Source organism: Lutra lutra, chromosome 4 (assembly GCF_902655055.1).
Source record: "Lutra lutra chromosome 4, mLutLut1.2, whole genome shotgun sequence".
NCBI lineage: Eukaryota > Metazoa > Chordata > Mammalia > Carnivora > Mustelidae > Lutra > Lutra lutra.
In genome coordinates, this window is record NC_062281.1 from 22,674,364 (window position 1) to 22,696,385 (window position 22,022).

The 22,022-nt window shown below is 39.5% G+C and overlaps 1 pseudogene; it reads right to left on the reverse strand.

The window, feature by feature from the left end:
- Positions 1 to 12,566: 12,566 nt before the first annotated feature.
- On the reverse strand, positions 12,567 to 12,640 carry LOC125099386 (uncharacterized; annotated as a pseudogene).
- Between the last annotated feature and the right edge of the window lie 9,382 nt (positions 12,641 to 22,022).

Sequence of the window (22,022 nt, forward strand, 5' to 3'; positions counted from 1 at the left end):
TTGATCTAAATATGCAAAAAGCATCACTGAAAACTAAAGCACTGAATTCCTGAATTAGAGAGAGCCCCTTGTCATTATCTGGAATGCTACCATTTAATTTTTATGAGTACAGTTTACTTTAGTGAGGCCTTGCGGGGCCTTTCGTCTTCAGAGAAGGATTTTCACAGCAAGTCCCCAGATGAATGCCAAGAGAGCAAAGACATAGCTCATCTTCTCCTCTGAATCTCCAAGTCTCAATTTATTTGACTAGAGGCTGACAAGACTGGCTCTCAGGAGAGCATCCAGAAGAGAAGACAAAAGCCTCCTGGAAGCTTTCCCCTGAAAGACGGAGCCGTTGCTTTCACATCAAACCCAAAATGCATCACGGAACGTCAGGTGGGTTTTCTGCTTGGAAGCACAACCACAAGGCACTGCTAGCTAATTCATCTCTTCTTTGGCTATTAACAGATTTCCATCTGGTGAGCCTACATTTTAAAATGTCGCCAATCCGGGCACCTGGGTGGCTCAGTGGGTTAAGCTGCTGTCTTCGGCTCAGGTCATGATCTCAGGGTGCCAGGATCAAGTCGAGTCCCGCGTCTGGCTCTCTGCTCAGTGGGGAGTCTGCTTCCCGCTCTCTCTTTGCCTGCCTCTCTGTCTGCTTGTGATCTCTGTCTCTGTCAAATAAATAAATAAAATCTTTAAAAAAAAATAAAAATAAAATGTCGCCAATCCAATTATATGAGTCTCTCCGCCACCATCAGTGGATGCGTTCTTGGAATTTGCATCCAACGCCCATGAGTGAGGTATCATATTACATGTTGCAATCCTAAATTCCCTATTCAGTCACTCAGGCATTGGTCAGGGGGAGAGGATGGAAGCTTGCATTTCCTTCAGAGGCAGTTAACTCCAAAAGAGAGCAAAAATATGTATTTAGTTGTCATGGACAAATATGTAATGTATTATTGAGAGTATTACATTTTGTAAGGGATTACTTAAAGCTTTAAATACCTAGGGTAACATTCCCCCTTACCCTTCAGAATTTAAAACTAAGATTTTTCTCTCAGTCTTCCACAGAATTGTGATAATTCATCATTCACAGATAAAAATTTCATTTTAAACATTATAAATGCCCAGATTAAACCGCCACAAAAAATATCTAAGGCACAGTGACAGTGTCCTCATATTTTAAATATTATTTATGCCACAAAAATCAATATGACAAAACAGTATGAACAGTGTTTGATAGAAGTTGGTTAGAGTGGGATTTGGCATAACTTGCATTTCCTAGTCACAAGTTAGTTTCCAAGAAAGCTGGTGAATAAGTAATGTCAGATGCCCCTTGGCCATTTTCTCCTGAAGGAAACAGAAGGAGAAATCGATTCTATGATTAATGTAATGTCCCAATGAATACTAATTCTTCATTACTTCTTAGAATCATCATTATTATGGATGTTGCTGTCAGCAAATGAAGAATTGTTCTTTTTAATCTGCTGTATACAACACAGCCATTTCTACCTTAACTTATTAATAAAGACCAGCCCCCTAACTGAAGAGAAGTATGCTGATTAATCCTAAGAGGAACACATTGGATTCATTGTCTGTTTGTATATATCCTTTCCATTGGATGACTGGTTGACTGACCAGATTATAGGCCTTTGAACATTCCACTCTACCCTCTGTGATCATTAGCTACTAATTCGAAGTCTTTGTCGGGTAGATGTGATTATTTAATTTCTACCCAATGGCTTATTAGACAATATGGTATACTTCCACATATTAAATTCTTTTCTGAGGATATTTCTCCTCAGAACTATCATATTGGACACCTGAATCCAGCCCAACCACCCATTTTTTTAAAAGATTTTATTTATTTATTTGACAGACAAAGATCACAAGTAGGCAGAGAGGCAGACAGAGAGAGAGAGGAGGAAGCAGGCTCCCTGCTGAGAAGAGAGCCTGATGCTGGGCTCAATCCCAGGACCCTGGGATCATGACCTGAGCCGAAGGCAGAGGCTTTAACCCACTGAGCTACCCAGGCACTCCCCCAACCACCCATTTTAACTGAAACGACTGCCAAATTGACTATGCTATCATGCTGAAAGCACCCAGTTAGTAAATTTGGGGGCTATAAGATCTAAGTCTGTTCCTTTTGCTGATTTTCAGTGTGTCAATCAGTAGTAATTTTGCTTCTTTCTGCCCCAATTTCCTAACCAGAAAATTTTGAATGACAGTACTGAGCCACCTCAGAAGACTTGTGAGTAAAAATAATCCCCGTCATCCTTCAAAAGTAACAAAACTATTTCCAAGTATTTAATATTGTTAAATACATTAAAATTTGAGAAGTCATTTGTAGATAAAAGAGATGAAATGTAGCATGAGATAAATACCACATAAATAAAATCGTAAACATATTTTTAGTTTAAAAAGTAAGATATATACACAGTCAAACATGTTGAAAATTCAAAAAGATAGACAATAGGTGATATGTTCTCCACCGAAGATCCTAGGCTAAGATCCAGAAAATAAATCAGTTTTAAGAATATCCTGAATATCTTCATGGACTTCTTTGTGTGTTCATGGATACACACACACACACACACACACACACACACACACACACTTTTTTTTTCTTTTGCAGTTCAATTCAATGCATATTTTAGGAATATCTTATGGGCCTGTCAACAGTTAATTACTTGCATGTTATTTTTAACTATTAATAGACTGTGTTTTCTATAGTAGTTTAGGTTTACAGAAAAATTAAGTGGAAGGTACAGAGATTTCTCAGGTACTCCATGTCCCCTCCCATGCAGAACCTCCTCAGTTACTAACATCCTGCACCAGATGGTGTATGTTACAACTGGCCCACCTACATGGACCCATCATCATCGTCGTCATGCAGAGTGCATGGTTTACGTTAGGCTTGCCTCTTGGCTCTGTACAGTCCATGGTTTGGATAAGTGTATAACGATATGCATCTACCATTACAACGTCCTGCCCTAAAATTTATACACACACACTTTCTTAAGCCAAGTTTGTCCAGTTTTTATGAGGCTGCTGTTGAGTGAATGTTAAAGTAAGCATCAATAATGAAGCTATTTCTTTTCCTTTTGCCTTTGCTGGGAGACTCCCAGGCCTGTCCTCTGCCTACTGGAGCAAGAAGATCTGATAGTTGTGGCGGCTGGTCCATAACTCCCCCATGACTCTGCAGCACTACACTTCCACACCCTCCTCCTGACTTGTTTACTAGCAAATTGAATAGGCTAAAATTCACAGAAGTTGCTTTCACTGGGAAAGAAGAGAAGAAGAAATAAGAAGCCATAAGAGAGAACTCAGCTGCATTGCTCAACCCAACAATTGGCGCATCAACCCATCCTCCTCTTCCTCCCAAGCCTTGATAAAATTCCCACTTCTTATAGCTAAGCTATAAGTTTATGCTAAGCTCCAGTGATTTAAACAGACATAATTCCTGCTGTCTTGAAATTTATAATCTAAAGGAGGACTGCCCTTGAAAAAGCAATCCATTTGGTACTGGGTGACATATCATAGTAATCACAAGCTAGCAAACATGTCACAGTACTGCCAACATATTTATACTTAAAGAACATAACATTCATTCACAAAACCTGAGCGAAGAGTGAGGATAAAAGTGACTATCACCAGCCCAGTTACCTTCAAATGCCAACACTAGAAATTAGAAACTCCTATCTTAGACCCTTGGGTTACTATATCTGGCTCCGTCAATCAAAAACAACATTACACATCATATATTATCTTACAGTTTCTCATGGCCTTAAAAGAGAAAATCTCACTCTCCAGGGCCTGAAATTACAGACACTGAAGCTTTTAACATTGTTCTGAACAGTTAGACAACTTAAAATGAAACATTTACTTTGTCACATGAATCCAAATATTGTCTCGTTTTTCAGGGAAATGTCACAGGAAGGTGAATCTTTTCTGGCTTCGTCTAATTGTGAAAGTAATGACAGTGCCCGAGAAATAATATCTCTTCCAACACCCTAAGGGCAAAATTATCCTCCTCACTCTACACTGCATATCTCTTTTACAGAGAATTTCAGTTCCTCGTCTTCAGCATAATGTTTACAAACACTCAGCAACTTATTATTCAGTAGATGAGAGGAAATGGGAAGGCTACCAAAAAAAAGTGATTTAACTAAGACATTAAGTAATGTGAAAAGACTAATTAGAAGTGTGACTTGCCCATCATTTTCCCTAAGAACCTCCACACGAGACTTTCTTCTAGGTTTCAAAAATAAATGTGGTACAGATGATAAACAGACTTTAGAGTTGTTTATCTAAACTGTACACCTGAGGATGTCATAGTGGCCTTAATGTAATCAACAAAAATCCAGAGGGCAGGTCTGGCGGCCTCTCTTCTAGAGAGCAGCATGTGTATAATCAATGGTCGACAGTTTCCACTGAACCAGTTATCTTGTTTTTAAAATTGACACTCAAAAGAGTCAGCTCCCCCACCTGGAAATGGCTCCCTTAGACACCTCCCCGATACTGCCTCTTCTTGGAACACTCCCCGCTCTCACTCTAACTGCACACAGGTGTAACGGTGTAACCTTCTCATTGTAAGGTCTCAGCTCAGATAATCACCAGTGCAGGGAGCCCTTCTCAGACCTTCCTGTGAAAAGCAGTGTGACCTCAGCCACACCCAGTTTCTCTCCAAGTTGCGCTCTTCCTTTCCTTTGAAGACCTTATCACCATCTGTGTTACCCTCTCTATGTTTTTGTTTCTGTCTCATCCACTCCTATGAGATGTAAGTTCTTGGTGGGAATGAGTTCTGCTGTTTCACACTGTTCTGTCCTCAGTTCTGGGCAGAGAGTGTGTGGTATGTCATGGGTTAAAAAAATACACATTTTTTAAATCAATGAATGAAGGAATGAATGGATGGATGGACAGATGGAAAATACTGGTGAGAAATACTACATAGTGATTCAGGGTAAACCATTTGAAGTCATGGAGAATTGGGTATCACTTTACTTGCCAGTGGGGAACCTTTCTGAACCTTTTGCTTTCTTTCCTGTAAAATAAGAATAATTAGATCTTCATGTTAATACTTCATAGATAAAGCCAGCCTGTAATCAGATAGGCAATTCTGCCTGATCAAATATGAACACAAAAATCAGAAAGTACTTTTAGATCTAGTTGTCAAGTCAACTTATAAGAAGAAAAACTATAAGAGACAGGACTTTTTGTCCTTGAAAAAAATCTGGAGTTGGCAGGGGTATTAAGCTTGAAATTGCATTGCTAACTGGCATGTCCTAGCTTTATCTACGCCTCCTTGAAGGGGAAAGAAAGACAGCAAGAGAGAGGAGAAGATCATGCAAGCTGACACATGGAAGCAAAAGAGACAACCCTGACGTTGACTAGTTAAAATACCACACAACTAGATGCTATTTTAATTATTTTACCTTCTTAAAATATAGAAACTTTATTGTTTATTTCTCTTACTAAACTTTCAGGATATACTTTATTCTAGTGCTATGTAAGCTTCTAAGTACATTTGAACAGTATACATTTAAAAATATACGCGGAGAAAGCCAATTTATTATAGGACATGAGGAGCTCTGCATTATTTCTCATTGGTGCAGAACTAATTAGCTTTTCCCAGTCATTGCACAAATATTTATTTTTCCATTTTATCAGCCTTATAATTGCAGCTGAGATGAGAAGAGGGCACAGCCACCTGGGAAGTTTTTTGCATTTCCGAGCATCCTAGCCATGTCCTAGCCATGTTGGTTTCCCAAGCCTCAAGAGCCACGCTGAGAGAGGTCCCCCCCCCCACTCTCCACAATGCCACACAGTGATGTGACCAGTTTCCCGTGTATAGCTCCATCCATAACAACATTTGGTGGATTTTTTCCTTGAGTCGAAAAGAAATTCCTAAAGAGTCCTAAGGCTCCAGGAAGAGGAATGAAAATTTGTGGCATACACTCCTGCTTCCTCCACGAACCACATTGGACACACGCAAATCTGAGCTGGTGTCCCTTCATGTGCAATGAGGAAGGAACAATGCAGAAAGTATAAGAGAATGGAAAAATAAAGAAATTTAAAAAAAAAAACCTAAAGCCCATAAGACAAAGTTACATTTCCAATTTTGAGGACTAGATTTAAATAACCTCAGTAAATGCAACAAAGAACTTTCTTTAAACACCCAGATTTCTTATCTGCTAAAAATCCTGGATATATGCTGATATAACCAACTGGGGGGTCTTCTGGCCTCTGAGATATTTGCCTTGAACCTTACAGTCCATGGCCTATGGAAATCCAAGTACTTCCCTTTATTTTGGCAGTTTTCTTGAGGAATAGAAAGGAACAGAAGGAGTTGGGAGGTGTCTGATTCCAGGTTCTCCTTCCATGTAAACTATCTTCTCTTAGCAACATACTAAACCGAAAAGACTCTCCTCCATTTTTTCACAGAAAGGAATCTATGCACCCAGCACACTAATGAACATAGAGGACAGAGGAGAAGGAGGAAGTTAAACTGCGGCCATGTGAAATTATGTAATGGGACCGTAAGCATCAGTATTCCAAAAAGATACTTCAGTCCCTGTACTAATAGGTTTAAAGATTTTTCACCTTTCACTCACTTTGCCTCAGTCTGTCCATCTTGCTAAGTTCTGGTACTTCATTCTTTTTCTGTTCTTTTCTCTTCTTCCTCTTAGAATCAGAGCAGATACTTAAACCCTATGACCTTCACAGTAACCCGAGGATAATCTTCTGTTGCCATTATGTAGCTCTGTCTCCTAACATTAAAACGTTTATCAAGATATTTTCCCAAATGAGAAGCGTTCTCTCACTAAAAGGAATTCTGATGCTACAGTTTTGGTCTTTTGACCTTCCTTCCCTCATTTCATGAAATAGTACTATGTACGTGACAATCTTTCCTGCCATCCATTGATTTTCAATTGTTCTCTGTTTCTGGACATGGAGGAAGACTTCTCTGCCCTTTTGAAAAGGCATGTGGTCGTATTGCTAATTACCAGTGGGTTAAGGGGGAAAGTCACATAAATTACTTTCTGGTAATTAGATTTGTAATCTGAGGAGAAAGGTGCTGCTTTGTTGTTGTAAACAGTGGAGACCTATGGCTTGTTTGTTTCTGTAGCATAATCTAACTTCTTCAGTCTAACACAGTAATCTTATCACAAAGGTCTGGCACAACCCTTTGCTCCCTATGGCAAAAGATTGCATTCCCTTATATAGGTTTTACTGTCAGGGAATGACCACATAAAACTGGTTCTACCCTTGGACAAGACTCCAAGCCTGAAAATGGACCATTTTTGAAGAATTTGCCCACCCATTCCTCTCCCCAGCTTTGCCTCTGCTTGGACATTGTCAATCAAGGTCCTAGTAAATGAAACTAACCAGGCACTTGCTTCCCAATTGCAAACAAAAAGATGACAGAAGGAAGGTTTCCCTACAGCAAGTCAGTATATTGGTTGGACTAGCTAATACCCTGTGCTGTTTCTTTGTTCAGCTTCATCAATGGTTTACAGTATTTTCAGTGTCTTTTTGTGGGTCGTACCGCCACATCTGAAAATGAATTGAGAAATCATAATAAGCAACTATTGTGTGTGAAGTACACTAAGAATGACATGTGTTCTGCAATTAGCATGTGATGAAATTTCGCAACTGTAAATGTACTAAAACTCCTTGAGGTGCTCGCATAAAACAAGTGAATTTTATGTTAGGTAAATAATACCTTAAAATGCCATTCAAAATGAATCCAGTGAAATAGGTGATTGCTTTAAATAAAGCATAAATTCAAAAGTCAACTATTGACTTATGTTGCTAGATTTTCATATTACTCTGCACATGAAAATAGTACCACAAACTTTCATTTCAGCATTTCAGGAAGTATGTTGATGTCCTCAGGGTATTAATGGCTAATAACAGAATTAGTTCAGGTTTCCAATTAATGTTACATTTAAAGGTTCCATCGTGTTAGTTTAATATGGATAGCCTGTTTATGTAAATGCCATCGTTAGTGTCATTCTGATGTCTGTTAATGCATTGCATAAAATCAGGTAGATCACATATTTAAAACATGAAGGCATCTGGTCAGGGGAGTAGACCTTTAGTCTGTGTCATCTGAGTAAATGGGAAGGTTCAAATGTTGGCACATTCTATCAATTGTCATGTATTAAAACTTAGGTCCAAGAGAGGAAGTTTCATTTCCAGTGCTAAGGAACAAAGAGTGAAGGTGGAGGAGATGGAGATTGGCCTGAGGTACACACTTTAAGGTGAGACAGAAGATGGGGAAACTTCATATTAATTCATTCAGCAAATAAGTGTGTGGTGCATGCCTACTCCATGCCAAGCAGTGTGCCCCGCACTGATGGTGCAATGGTCGCTGAGTCTAACAGGTCACTCTCCAAAGGAGTGTACATTCTAATGGTCGAGAGGGATGACCAATTCAATGTCAGAGCCCTTGAAGGTGAATGGGGACTGGGGTCCTCTGTGGAACAAAGGCAGAGTATCGTCATCAACAGGGTTGCCAAGGACACTGCAAGGCTCTGTGGTCCTCCACTTGTGGGAAAGGTGACTTGAACTTCAGTGAGGGGTCAGGCAGCTCAGGAGTCTTCAGTGGACACCCAGAGCTAGAATATGGTGTGGAAGCTAATACTGAGTCTTATTAAATGAGAATGTGAGAATATTTAAAATTGCCTGCCTCCACTATGGGTTCATCTGGGGCCAACTACAAACATCTGTCCTCAGATGAAGAGTTCTTATAGATAGTGAGCCCAGCTGTTAGAAGCTACAATGAGTACGTTGAGAAGAAGCTGTAGGGCAGTGGTTGAGGGGACCCGGGAGCAAGAAACCTGGGTTTGAATCCCAGTTCGGCCACTTAGGAGCTAGGCAACTGGGCCTGTAGTTTAATTAGTCTTCTTATCTGTAAAAGGTCAACGATCAGAACGGTATCTAAGTTACTGGATCACTGTGATGATTAAAAGAGACGAAGTATGAATAGCACTTGGAAGACCACCTACCTTTCCTCAAACTCAAGACATGTTACCTGTTATTAAAGGATGCAAGGGCCTAAACTCTGCAGCCGTAAATGTGTCTTTTAATCTCATTTTCCCATGGAGGATCCAACCGTAAACCAAGGAGAATGAGTCTACAGGCCATGCAAAAGCCAGCCTTACTACTGCTTCTAAAACTCAGTTACTGAGAAGTAATTAGCTGGAGTATAAACACCCACTAAAGCAGTGTTAGATGTAACTGAGCCCTCTAATACCCTGGTTTCTATTTCTGTAGAAGTCCACATACCGGAGACAACACTGTGGGAACACTTCATATTAGATACTAATACAATATCCACCTGCCCAGCATCACCTCTCAAGATGCTAGGCTCCCCGAGAATATGCTAGAGAGGAACTGTACATGGTATTAACCATGCAGAATGGAACTTGGGCTCAGTGAGCACATTTGTGACCCGAGGAGGTGATGCAAAAACGGGGAGCAAAGAGGGTTGCAGTACAGAGGAAGAAAGGATGGCTGAATGCGTGGTCAGAGAGTAGGATCCCTCTAAAGAGAATATGTTCTTCTCACACTCCCCTTAGCTTCCTCTTTGACTGAAGTGGGCGTGGCAAATGAATTGGGAGACTTTAGCAAGCAGAACCCTGGCATTGGCCAGGCACCTCCTTTTCTTTCTCCTTTACAAACTCAGTCTGAGCTACAAAGACAGGAAAGAGGCAATACTTCCAAAGCACTCTAGCCCAGCGTCACTCTCAGATGTCTCCCAAACACTAAGCGGATGAACTACAGGTGGTAGAGACAACAGCAAAAGCTGTGAATTGCTTCGTGAGCAGAACACAACTCTGTGATGGTTGATTAGACCTCAACCCGCCAGTGCTGGTCCCCCCGTTTACCAGCTCCACGTCCAGGTTTCTCTTAGCCTGTCAGTAGAGCCTGCCTCAAACCCATTCCAGAGCCCTCTTACTGATAGAGGTAATGAAAACTTGGATCTGTCCATTCCAAATCAGGGCTTCTTTGTTCCTTGGCATGGAAGCTGCACAGAAGGGGACGCCATATTTGAATTTTATCAATTCCGACTCCCCAAGGACATTAGGCCTCTCTCAGAGGCTCAGAGCCCTTTGCATTTTCCCAATACCACATCTTTGACTGAGTGTCAACTTTCAGTGAATTGTTTGCATGATTTTCTTTCTGTATGTTCACCAAAGTTTTACTATCACCTGACAGTAATGCAAAGGTGAATGTCTCAAATTGTTGTTCAGGTGATAAAAGACCAGACTTATGAGTGGTTTCACACATTTAAAAAAAAAACAAAACAAAACTGTATCTTTCAAATGAAGAGGTACAGGGAGAGACGAAACTAGATATGTTTAGAGAAATTTTACACTTTGGATGGCTGATCTTTTTTAATATATTTGTGCAAATAAATAAATAAATAAAAGGGGCCCACTGTAAAATATTTCTGTACATCTGCATTCGTTTTGAGCTGCTATAGACTTTCAAGTTCTGAAAATATGACTTATCCGGTCTGGTAATGCATTAAGGATGTGCTGTGGCTTAAAAAAAAAAAAAATGAGCTATTGATCTTAGAAGATTTTAATTTAGATTATTTCACTTAAAAGTGTAATAAATGGCAGGGCTCATGTTGAATCACTAAGACAGCAATTATTTTAAGAGTATCAGTCATCTGTGCTTCCATTTTAATCAAATCTCTTTATAGAGTTTTTAGACAGTATTTGAAATAACCACATAGCCTGTCAGTAAAAAGGTGTTTTGAGTTGTATGTCAAAAGTTGAAGAGAAATTAGAAAGACAACTCTTAGTTTTAAAAGACTAATAATGACAGATGGGCAGTTGCTTTTATTTTATTTGTGAGCAACTGTTGTTTTGAAAGGCTTTTTTTTTTTTTTTGAGAGAGAGAGAGAGAGAAATGGTATAGTATCAACTAGAAAAATAACCCAGACTGTTTCTGAGTTAAATTTGCAAGGGCTGAAAGTCTTTGAAAAATTAGGTTAAGAGCAGTTACATAATTTTGATGACCTCTAGGCAATGAATTCTTGGTCATGTTCATAAGAAAAAGGCAAATATAATAAAAAGAGAAAAGATGAGACAGACCCTGCTGTTAGCCTTAACTTCCAGTTTTACCTTAGAAGCCAAATACTTAGTCTGAAAGGCCTTTTACCTCTGACATTTTCAGGCTTCAGTGAAGATTTCTTTCAGGCCTTCATCTCTGGAGCTGAGACCATGAGCCCTCGCTTAATGCTATAAAATTCATTTAGAATCATCTTTCCTGACATCTGTACATAAAGCAATACAAAACATTAGAATATAAATCACATCTGAGGGATTCATCTGAAATTCTATTTCACTGTTTAATAATTAAAAGTTGAAAACCTCTCTGTAGCTTTATAGCACTCTCTAACAAGAATAAATTTTCTTGATAAGGCACCCTCATCCCAAACAGTGGAAGCCGTTGGCATATTCTGACAGATGAGTTTATTGATTAATAAATTCTATCCTCTGGGATGTGACTCCATGGTGGAAACTCTTATTGAGGTGTTACATATTCAGTTTCTGAATTATCTACCCATTTACAAGTGTGTGAATTTAGCATAAGTGCCTCCATTTTCTTGTTCTTAAAATTGAGATGGGCAATAGTGCCCACTACACAGCGTTGTTGCAAGGATTAAGTGAGTCAGCATGAGTCAGCACAAACCTTGGTACACAGAGACCACCACCTATGTTGGCTACTATTATAATTATTATTGGTTTTGTGTTGTTATTCAGAAGAAGCCTTATACTTCACAGAAATAAGAAATTCTTTGCAAGAGAGGGCCTTCTAGGAGGACAAAAACAATGGTAGCAACAAATTCTTTTCATTATTTGCTGAGTTTTAGGCATTTCTGGAGTGCCACCCCATTAATTTTCAAAAGCCTAAAAACCACAGCAGTATTCTAAAACATTAGGATCGTAGGCAACACTTTATGCGTGGAGAAGAGATACATGGTAGTATCAAGAGTTCTGAAGGGCTCCTGACTGAATATTGGTCTCCTATATCCCTGACTTAGGCTTGACTCACTCACCCACATCCGAGTACTTTCTACTGATGAAATCATTGCCCTTATTCTAAGGCACATACTTGGAGAATAGACATATTAGGTCACTATTTCCTAAGGACAACTGGGTAAAAACTAAGTCATCAGACTTTTCCAATTTCACTGTAATACCTACATGAGGAGAAACTTTGATGATGGCAAGAAGAAAAAGAGTGACCTGGATGACAGGCTACTCAACAGTGAGTGAGGTATGCTGGGAATAATGTGTAATTAATAATTCTAATTCTAAATTTTTGTATGAAAATCGCACAGACTTGAAAGTAATACCTGTAATTATTCCACTCTTGCATTCTGATATGTTTCTGGAGCACTAAAAAGAGTGTATGTGTGTCTAGGACACTGGGAATTTCCTGTAGTTACCCTGTATTATGTCTAAGCCATAGCCTTCATGAGCAGGATGTCCCTTATGCCATTGACAAAGGAGCTCTTCTCCCCTCCGTAAAATCTCTACAAACTTTCCCCAAGCCATTCACGATAAAAGCACACATTCAACACACTATATAAGTAACAAACTATAGAAATGATCCCTGAAAGTATAGACTTTCAACAAACTATATAAGCAAGAAGAATGTGCTTGCTCTGCAAATGCAACTTCCAGATAAATCCTGAATCCTTCTTTCCTATCAGCTTACACCCAAGCACCTCCTGGATTAAAAATCTGGCACCACCAATGATTTTGCACCTGTGATGACTCTGTCCAGAATGATCCTCTCAGATCTGGCCCTTTCTCATCACTGAGGTCTTGGCTTATCTCCCACTGCCTCACTGAGCATTTACTCAATGCTCTGTACAATGTGTAGAATGACTCTGTAGAATGTGGCTCCCCGTTCGTGCCATCCCCACCATCATGTAAATTTTGAACTGTCTTCCACTTAACTGCTAATTGAAGTGAACCTATTTCACCTGTTTGTTTGGATGGCATCTGCCTCCCTTGTCCAAAGGGAATCTCGGGGAAAGAAAGGACTTTGTTTGTCTTTTGCCTGGCTCACAGTAGGTGCTCGATGCCTATTTGTGGGGTGAAATAAAATTGTGATTATGGAAGAATAATCTAACATGAATACTTACTGCTAATAAAAACCAGTGCAAACCCAAGGGATCCGGGGGGAAGGTGCACGGGCAAGAAGTAATTACCCAAAAGGGACAAAGAGAATTGGCACAGAAGACTGACGGGAGAAGACAGGGCAGGCAGAATGGCAGACAGTGATGATACTTGGCAAAGATAACCTTGAACGATTCACGAGTTTTCCCCATCACATGCTAACTGTAGCAGTTCTTGCTGGCTTTCCATTTAGAGAAATGAAGAAGGTGATTAAAATAGACTTCAGACCTCCTTATTCTCATTCCTGAGACTGCTCCAGGCCTCCCTGACAGTCATTCCGGAGGGCTGACTTAGTCGTTTTCATACATACATTTTCATACAGGATGTATCTCCAGTCTACATGTCTCTTAAGGCTGAGAATCTGCTGAATGAGGGGAAGTGGGAACCTCAAACCTCTGGCTCACTGAACAGCCAGTTAATTCACTTTTTTAAAATGATGCGCTGTATAATAGGAAGGCTAGGGATTTATAGATGGCAGGGGTCAGCTTAGCCTTTGATGGGGGAATTCACTCTAAGCAATTACCCCACCGCTTAAGTGTTCAGTAATAAAACTTAATTCCTTCAGATTGATTTTCCACTTTCCATCATCATCAAATCCTTGCTACTCCACTGAGTATACTCCCTTGCTGTTCAAAAGCAAGGAATTCAGAGAGCAAGATGGGAGGAGGTATGAAATGGTAATGTAGGGCTTCAGTGATGGTTCTTATACATTGTTTCTTTCATCCAAATCCTTGTCTGATTTCCTCTAATAATTATTTCAAACTGTAGATAAGCAGTATGTTGGCATTTTCCAGGAGAAACTTTCCAAAACACAGGAGAAAAGAAAAAAAAAGAGCTCAGATTCCTAAGTGGTATGTGTCTGAATTCTCTACTTTGATGGAAAATAAAACAAGGTGTTTGTTCCCACCTGGAGCTAGGTCATCACTTTCTAGTGATCTATTAACAGTTTTCTACAACACTTGTAGATATTTCATAACCCAATGACCTGAGAGTTTGCTAAAGGAGCAGGTGATAAAAATGCAATCTCTAAATAATCTTTCATGTTCTCATTTTACAAATCTCTTGTGTTTTCCAAATCTACCCGTGTCTTTGCTTATTGTCAGAACCTCTTTCAGAGCACCTACCTATTGCATCATGTTATAATTATTTTGCATATTACATCATCATCCTAAAATAAATACTCTGTGAGGGCGGGAACCAAACCTGCCATATCTCATGGTTTTTCCCAGGAGTCAAGCCCTCAATAAGTTTTATTGAAATGAATTGAATGGATAAAATGTCTGCTATAACCATTTCTGTATGTATATAGCTAAAAAAGCACTAGAACCTCTCTGCGTGCTGGCATGTTAACAAAACTGATATTCACATCTCTGAGTCCTAGAGATAAGAGTGCTTTAACATAGAATCATAATGCAGGAACTTGTTCAATCAGAATCAAACCCCAGTTCCTGGGCAGCTAGGCTCAATATTACAGAGACCTCTCTAAACCTTAAATGTTTTAATAGCAATGCCGTCTTTGGGATGGCACTAATACTGTGTAACTGTTTTCCCAATGGCACACAAGAGAGGAAGGGCAGATGTTATTCTCTTCATTTTGAAGGTAATGCATTGAGTCATAGCCTAGATAGTGACTGCTTTCATTGCATAACAAGCATCAGAGCAGAAAGTTGGCAACCCTTAGCACCTAAGTTTCTAGACTACCGGTTCATTCTTTTCCCACTAACCTGCACTATGACATATAGCTTCCTAATGCTGTCCTTTTCATACTTTCATGTGCATACAGATTGCCTGAGAATCTTGGTAATACACAAATTCTGATTCAGTATGTCTGAAGCAATACCTGAAATTTTGGATTTCTAATAAATTCCTAAGGGATGCTGAGGATGCTGGTCTCCAGACCACAATTTGAGTGGAGAGGTTCTAGCAGGCAGTGACCATGCTATCCTGTCCTTATATCTCCAGCTTGACACATAGTAGGTACTCAACAAGTATTTATTGACAGGAAAATAATGAATGACCAACCATGCTTGACCCACTTTTGGTATCACCAGTGTTGAGCAAATAGTAAAATACTCAGGAAATAAGTAGTGAATTAAAGAATTAATTGAGCAGTCAATGCAATGAAACAAAGAAAGTGTTGACTGTGAAGAACTCCATGTGATCACTTGATGGTAAAACAAAAAACTTTCAGAGAAGGAGCATCCTTGGAATACACCTCAGTGTTTGCCCTGTGCTAACGCTTGAGGCCATAACAACTCAGTTTACTTATGTATTTTCATCCATCAGAATATGTTCTTGACCCTATACATAATATGATGACTTTTTCCAGGTACTTTTTGTGCTTTGAAGGCATTGTCTCCCTCATACTTCGGCCAAGGTTCAACAAAGTATAACAATTTCCCCATTCTCATTTTTGCCCTGGGGAAAGAAGTCTGAGTTGTCCCAGTCTTTCCATCAGAGCTAAAATTAGAGCCCAGATCTTGTCACTCAGCTGATTCTGAAGGGGTTTTTCATATATACCACTTCCTTACCTACACAGAGTTCCTGTGTGGTAAACAGGGTTTTATACTTCAAATGAAATATTTAACTGTTCTGAACTGAGCTATGAAATAATGGGTTCTATTATGAATAAGAGATGAATATAACAGAACTTAATTAGAATTCTCTGAACAGTTAGTGAGCTAGAACAATATATACATTAAGCCATTTTCTAGGAATCCCATTCTGAAGTCTGGGGCACAAGACACTCTGACACTTTGAATCTATCTCAGGAAAGCATGAAAACACTTGTCATGTATAACAGCCTATGAATGGTGTTACCTCCACAAACTCCCAGGAACAGGACATTTTTCAGGAAGTGGGGTTTTGTGGGGACAATAATTAGAATAGAGAGGAGTGGGATGGCCTGCTCTTCATAGAGGGATGTAGGGCATATGCTACAGCTTATATCCTAATCTCTGCAGCCTTCCCCTTACCAACCTGGGACCACTGGGCTCTTCCCAATGCACAGATTAGCCCCATTATCTAAGACATTTCCAGATGTTGAGCAAGAAAGACATTTTGGATTTGAGAACCCCAAACTCCTCAATTATAAAGAGAAAACAAAAACAAAACAAAACAAAACAAAAAACCTCCACCAGAAGCAGAGATAGTTTGCTGTGCAGCTACCTGAAATCATGTAATTGGGACTCAGGTTCCCCTCCATCTCTCAGCTTTGTGTTCCTCCATGTTGACTTCACTATCAGAAAGGTGTCCTCTTGGGGTGGCAAGATGGCTGCCTACTTCTCAGCAGCCCCAATGGAAAGAAAGTGCCTCCTTGGCTAGCAGTTCACAGGAAAGTCTCAGGATTCACTTCAATTTAGTGAGCTTAGTCCGCTTGCCCAAGGCTAAATAAACCAATCACCATTGCCAGAGATGTATTCTTGGGCTGGAGTTTTGGAGAAGTAGCTCCCCAAAGGAAACTGGAGGAACTATTACTTAAAAAAAGAAGGAAGGGATGATGGGTATGCCAGCAAGAGAGGTCTGCTATTATGTGTGATCTTATATTCTGTCTGAATTCTGATAATTAGGTCTTTCCTTGGTTCAAAAACCCAGTCCCTAGCTTGAACACCATTTCTGATAACTGGCTCCCAAACTTTCTTTATATCTGGATCTTTTCTTGGTAACCTGCCTGAAAATAACAATAATAATAGCTAGTAATATTTATCAAATACTTACTCTGGGCCAGAATTCGTGCTAAATGCATTATGTGTCTAATTTTATCATCCAAACACCTATAAAGATTTGTTTTGAGACAGCTGGGGCTCAGAGTTAAAGAGCTTTCCCAAGGTAACATGACAAATAAGGGAGAACCAGGATATAAAGTTCTGTTTGATTTCAGAGTCTAAGCAATTAATCACTGTACTCTGTCCTCCCTACATTTTCATGGACTTGTTTACCATTAATGCTTGCCCGTCTTATGGCAGATCACTTGATATCTTCAGACTTTAGTATCCTCATCTGTAAAATGAGAAAGAGGATACTGGCCCTGATCTGCCTATGTCATTTCTCCGGGCGGTTGTGAGGATTAGATGAGGTGATGTACATGTAGCATTATGATTATGATTATTTCTTATGTAATTAAGCAAAATTGCAGATACAGGTATAGATTTGGATATAGAAACACACACACCATCCAGTTCCCATAGTCACTCCCTTCTGGCTCCCCCCAGAACACACAGCCTTTTCAGCCAGTTCCCTGATCCTCTCAGACCTATGGAACTCCATGTATTTTATCACCCCCAAGAGGTGAAGCTTCATTGTATGCTCAGTGTCTGACCTGGTGTCCTGCCACCTCCTGCAGGTTCTTTACTTTCAACTTTTCACACCCCTGCTCTGCAAGTCTGACGGCCACTCCCAGGAGGACCTCTTGCTTTTCCCTGGGTCACCATCCCTATGCAATACACCATGACATATGGCAACCTTATGTCATTGCTCCTGCTCATTTTATCTTTCTTGCCATTTACACCCACAGGACTGGAAAGATATCCTCAGCTCTGTCATTCAGAATGAGGAAGCGATAGAATGCACAGTGTCAGACTTCAATTTCCACCTATTTGATGGCTTTTTTACTAAGCTAATGTTGCTGAATTCCTATAAAATTTCAGGGAAGTGGAAAAAATCTGGACAAGTCTCAGCATTTCACTCTGGGGCCACCCTAAACATCCAGAGCAGTCACATCTTCTGTCTTCCTTCTTAGAGAGGGTTTTTTTTTTTAATCAACATATTTTTATTCTAATAATCTTGCCCTATATACCTATATTATAAGGTATAATGGGGATTTTAAGATTCAGAAATGCTTGGTACTAGAGTTTAGTGTTTCAAAACAGAGAGGGCTTGGAAAAGTCAAAGAAAGGGTAATTCTGAACATCTTAATCACTATAATTGCTGAGCTGTCTCTTCTGTGAAGCATTTTCCTGACTGGTACCCAGGGTGACAATTCCTCTTACATCATCCCCTCGATAGAATGTCTTCCTTGAATTCTCGGTATTTGTCCTTAACAGCACTAAGGCTTTTTGTTAAAGACTTTTTACCTTGGTCGACAAAGTTGAAAGCACATGAGACTGTTGAGATAGCAATTTTTCAGCTTAATAACAGTGTGTCTTCAGCAAACGTAAATACAGATGTTGTAGTTTAAATGGGTGTTTCAGCATTGTCAGATAAGGGGCCATTCATTAAACACAAGTGAGCAAACAACTTCCCAGCCAAAATATACTCAAGGCTCTTGGATGTTTATAAAATCTGGTTAGTAGCTTCTCTTGTTCTCTCCCATTTGTAGTGGATGGATTTAAAAGATGAATGAACACTTCTTCCTGACCTGAGTGATCACGATATGTGATGGATGCATGGGAGGATTTTCTCAGGAGCTAGAAGTAAAGAAATTTGTCCCTATAGTTCATCACCATCTTTTCCCTAGTCAAGCTACTTAATTTCTCTGAGACTCAATTTTCCCATTTAGAGAATGAACAGCACTTTAACTTACCTCTTACCTTAATTTTCTTTGGAGAATTTTCTGTTCCCCACACTAATGAAATTTACATGAGACTGTCCCCACACTCCCTTCTTCCAAGGTCAGTTGTATGACAAAGGCCTGGCCAATCAGTTTTCAATCCCTCTGGCCACTATCATTGGTTCAGGTAGAAGCACCTGATGCAGAACAATCCAGTAAAACTCAACCTCAGGACTTTTGCTGGAACCATCAGTCAAGACCATCCTTATTCTATGGGATACCCAGTTTAGGAAAAGGAAAGCTAGAGCCATGGAATGCCACCTCATGGAGAGGGCCTGCCAGAGAGCAAGACTGACACAGAAGAAAGAAAATCATTAAACAAATGGTGACACTGAATCCAGGAATGTAAGTTTGTTAAATCCTCAAATAGCCAAGAGCTCCAAGACAGGATCACAATAGATGCTCAGTAACAATTTGTTAAAGGAGTAGATAAGGACCTTTTAGATATGGTGTTGTTCAGCCTGTAGAGGCGAGCCAACAGGACTAAGGCCAAAGCTCCACACCCATCCATTTAGCTTCAAGGAATCTCAGCAACTTTTGGAATCTGCTTTCTGTCATGAAGAAGCTGTGTGTGGACATGGTCGCATACTCGATCTTCACCTTAGCTTCATCATCTGTGAAAGTTGGGTAATGGTGGTTCTCTAAACATTTTTGTAGGATGGTTGTTATTATCTAATGGCACTATGAGGGAGGGATCATGCTCCATTCTTCTGTTCAGGTTGGGCACCGACAGGGTGTCCTCTGAGCACTGTCCACTCTCTGGCTAAAGTAGCACTGGCAATTCACTCTTTGGAGCCATTTATGGAAAGAGTTTTTGTACAGATAAAAATGGAAAAGTCTGAACATAGCATATCAGACCTTCTGTGGCCATTGTTACATATCACTGTAAACACCATTCTGCTTATTCTTGTCATCTGGGAGCATGTGATTTTAATTTACCCATTTAAAAATTGGCTTCCTGCATGGATTTCCCATCCAGCAGTCCTTGTGCAGGCAAAACTCCTGTTAACTTTAATGGAAGTTTTAAACATGAAATGTTGCTAGGAGGTGGCTGATGTTTTATTCATACTGCTGCTGATAGTTTTGAATGTTTTAATTGTTCCACTAGTGCCCCAAGATTGATTAAGGAAGAAACACAGTTTTACTCATCAAAATTTAAAAATATATATATACAATATAAAGTGATGCTGATAAATATTAAACAACAAATTTCCCTAGATCTTCTTTCCCTAAAAATTTATATCCCTAATCATATATTTCAGAGCAAGCCAATTAATCCCAGAATGGTAAGGTGATGAGAGTGAAAGAGAGATCATTGGAATGAACTTGGTTTTACCGCACTTACTATAACTTTTGAAACTTTCTCAAAAAGCAAAATAAAAGTTATAATCCCAACCCCAATCCACTGTCTTTGAATTGTAGTTGATTTTGTAATGATTTATCCTGTAGATTTTTCAATGTTAGTTACTTCTGTTTTTTAGCTGAGCAGATTTGGAGAAGTTGCATTTATGGCTCAAATATCTAATCTAAATTTGGTTCTCTGATAGCAATGGATGGATGACTCTCCTCTCATAGGAATGATGGAACTTGGATCATTGTGTCAATCACAGATAGTGGACATCTGGCCCCAAATAATAAAACTCTGCACTAAGAGATAATATCGTCTCCTTCCCTTAAATAACAATCCTCGTTTCTAGCTGGGATAAGAATTTCATCTTCAATAATTGATCACTGTGACAGAAAATTGGTTGTTGGCAAACCATGTTTAAAATTATATTATTCAATCGTTCTCATCTCAGAGACACTTTCCATCTGCTCCTCAAATCCAATGCACATAACAAGACACAGGTTCATTCATGCCATAACTGATTGCCATTATTTTTTTTATTAATTTTATTTTTTATAAACATACAATATATTTTTATCCCCAGGGGTACAGGTCTGTGAATCACCAGGTTTACACACTTCACAGCACTCACCATAGCACATACCCTCCCCAGTGTCCATAATCCCACCCCCCTCCCAACCCCCCTCCCCCCATCAACCCTCAGTTTGTTTTGTGAGATTAAGAGTCACTTATGGTTTGTCTCCCTCCCAATTCCATCTTGTTTCATTTACTCTTCTCCTACCCCCTTAACCCCATGCCATTATTTTTAAAATTTACTTTATTTTAAAAAAGCAAAGACAAACTTTCCTCTGAGTCCTCATGGCCTATATTTTATATTTTGATATTAAATTAAATACAGAGTCAATATGGCATCCTGCTTTGGTAATATTGCAAAATGTTATCAAGCTCATTTTAACAAGAACGATGTCCTGGCAAAGATATGCTGTCTATAAATCTGTTTATTTTACACAGTGGAAATGAACAAAAGACTCATAGTACAAGAAAGTCAATCAGGGCCATATGAGAAAGTCTTGGGATACTCTGCTCACCCCATTTCTGTCACCTAGAGATTTATCAAAGAAGATACGGTATTGAAAGTTGGATCATGTGGGCCAAGTTGCATTTTCCTCTGAAGAAAATGCTGATGACTAAGTGTTAATACAGATAAAATGGTGTTCTTCAGTACAGCATACGGGGGTCATGCATGACTGGAGAGAACATCCCATTGGCATCACTGCAGAGGTGATAGGTGTATCACAATCCAACTGGCTTCCAAAAAAGAAAATGCCAGATCATTCTGCCATGGTGCAGGCAATATGTAATCATTCTGAAACCATATGCATGGTTGAGTTCCATTTTTATAGGTATTTGTTATTTGGTGTCTAAATGGGCTGGAGATTCCAAGGGGATATCAAATGGTCTAATTAGAGGTAGTATAGACTAAGAGAATGAACAGTGGAATGAGAGCTGATTCAAGTTCTGGGTCCTGCACTGTTGCTAACAAGCTCTAACCTTCAGCAACTCGTTTGACCTCTGTATCCTCATCCATAAAAGGTTGGCCAAATGACCTCTGAAGTCCTTTTAAATTCTGACATTTTCTGGAGCAATAATCATAATCTGATGGATCTCCAGATCTTAGTTAAAGCAACAGCAAATTAGAACCACATTGCCTAATATAGTAGCTTCATTTGAATATTTAAATGTAAATATAAATTAACTTAAGTTGGACGAAAGTAAAAATCCAGTTCCTCAGTCATACTAGCTACACTTCAAGAGCCATATGTGGTAATGGTTACTGTATTAAATAGTACAGGTTATAAAGCATTTCCATCACTGCAGAAAGCACTGATTGATAAAGACTGTTTTCCATCGCCCAGAACCCAGTGGTATT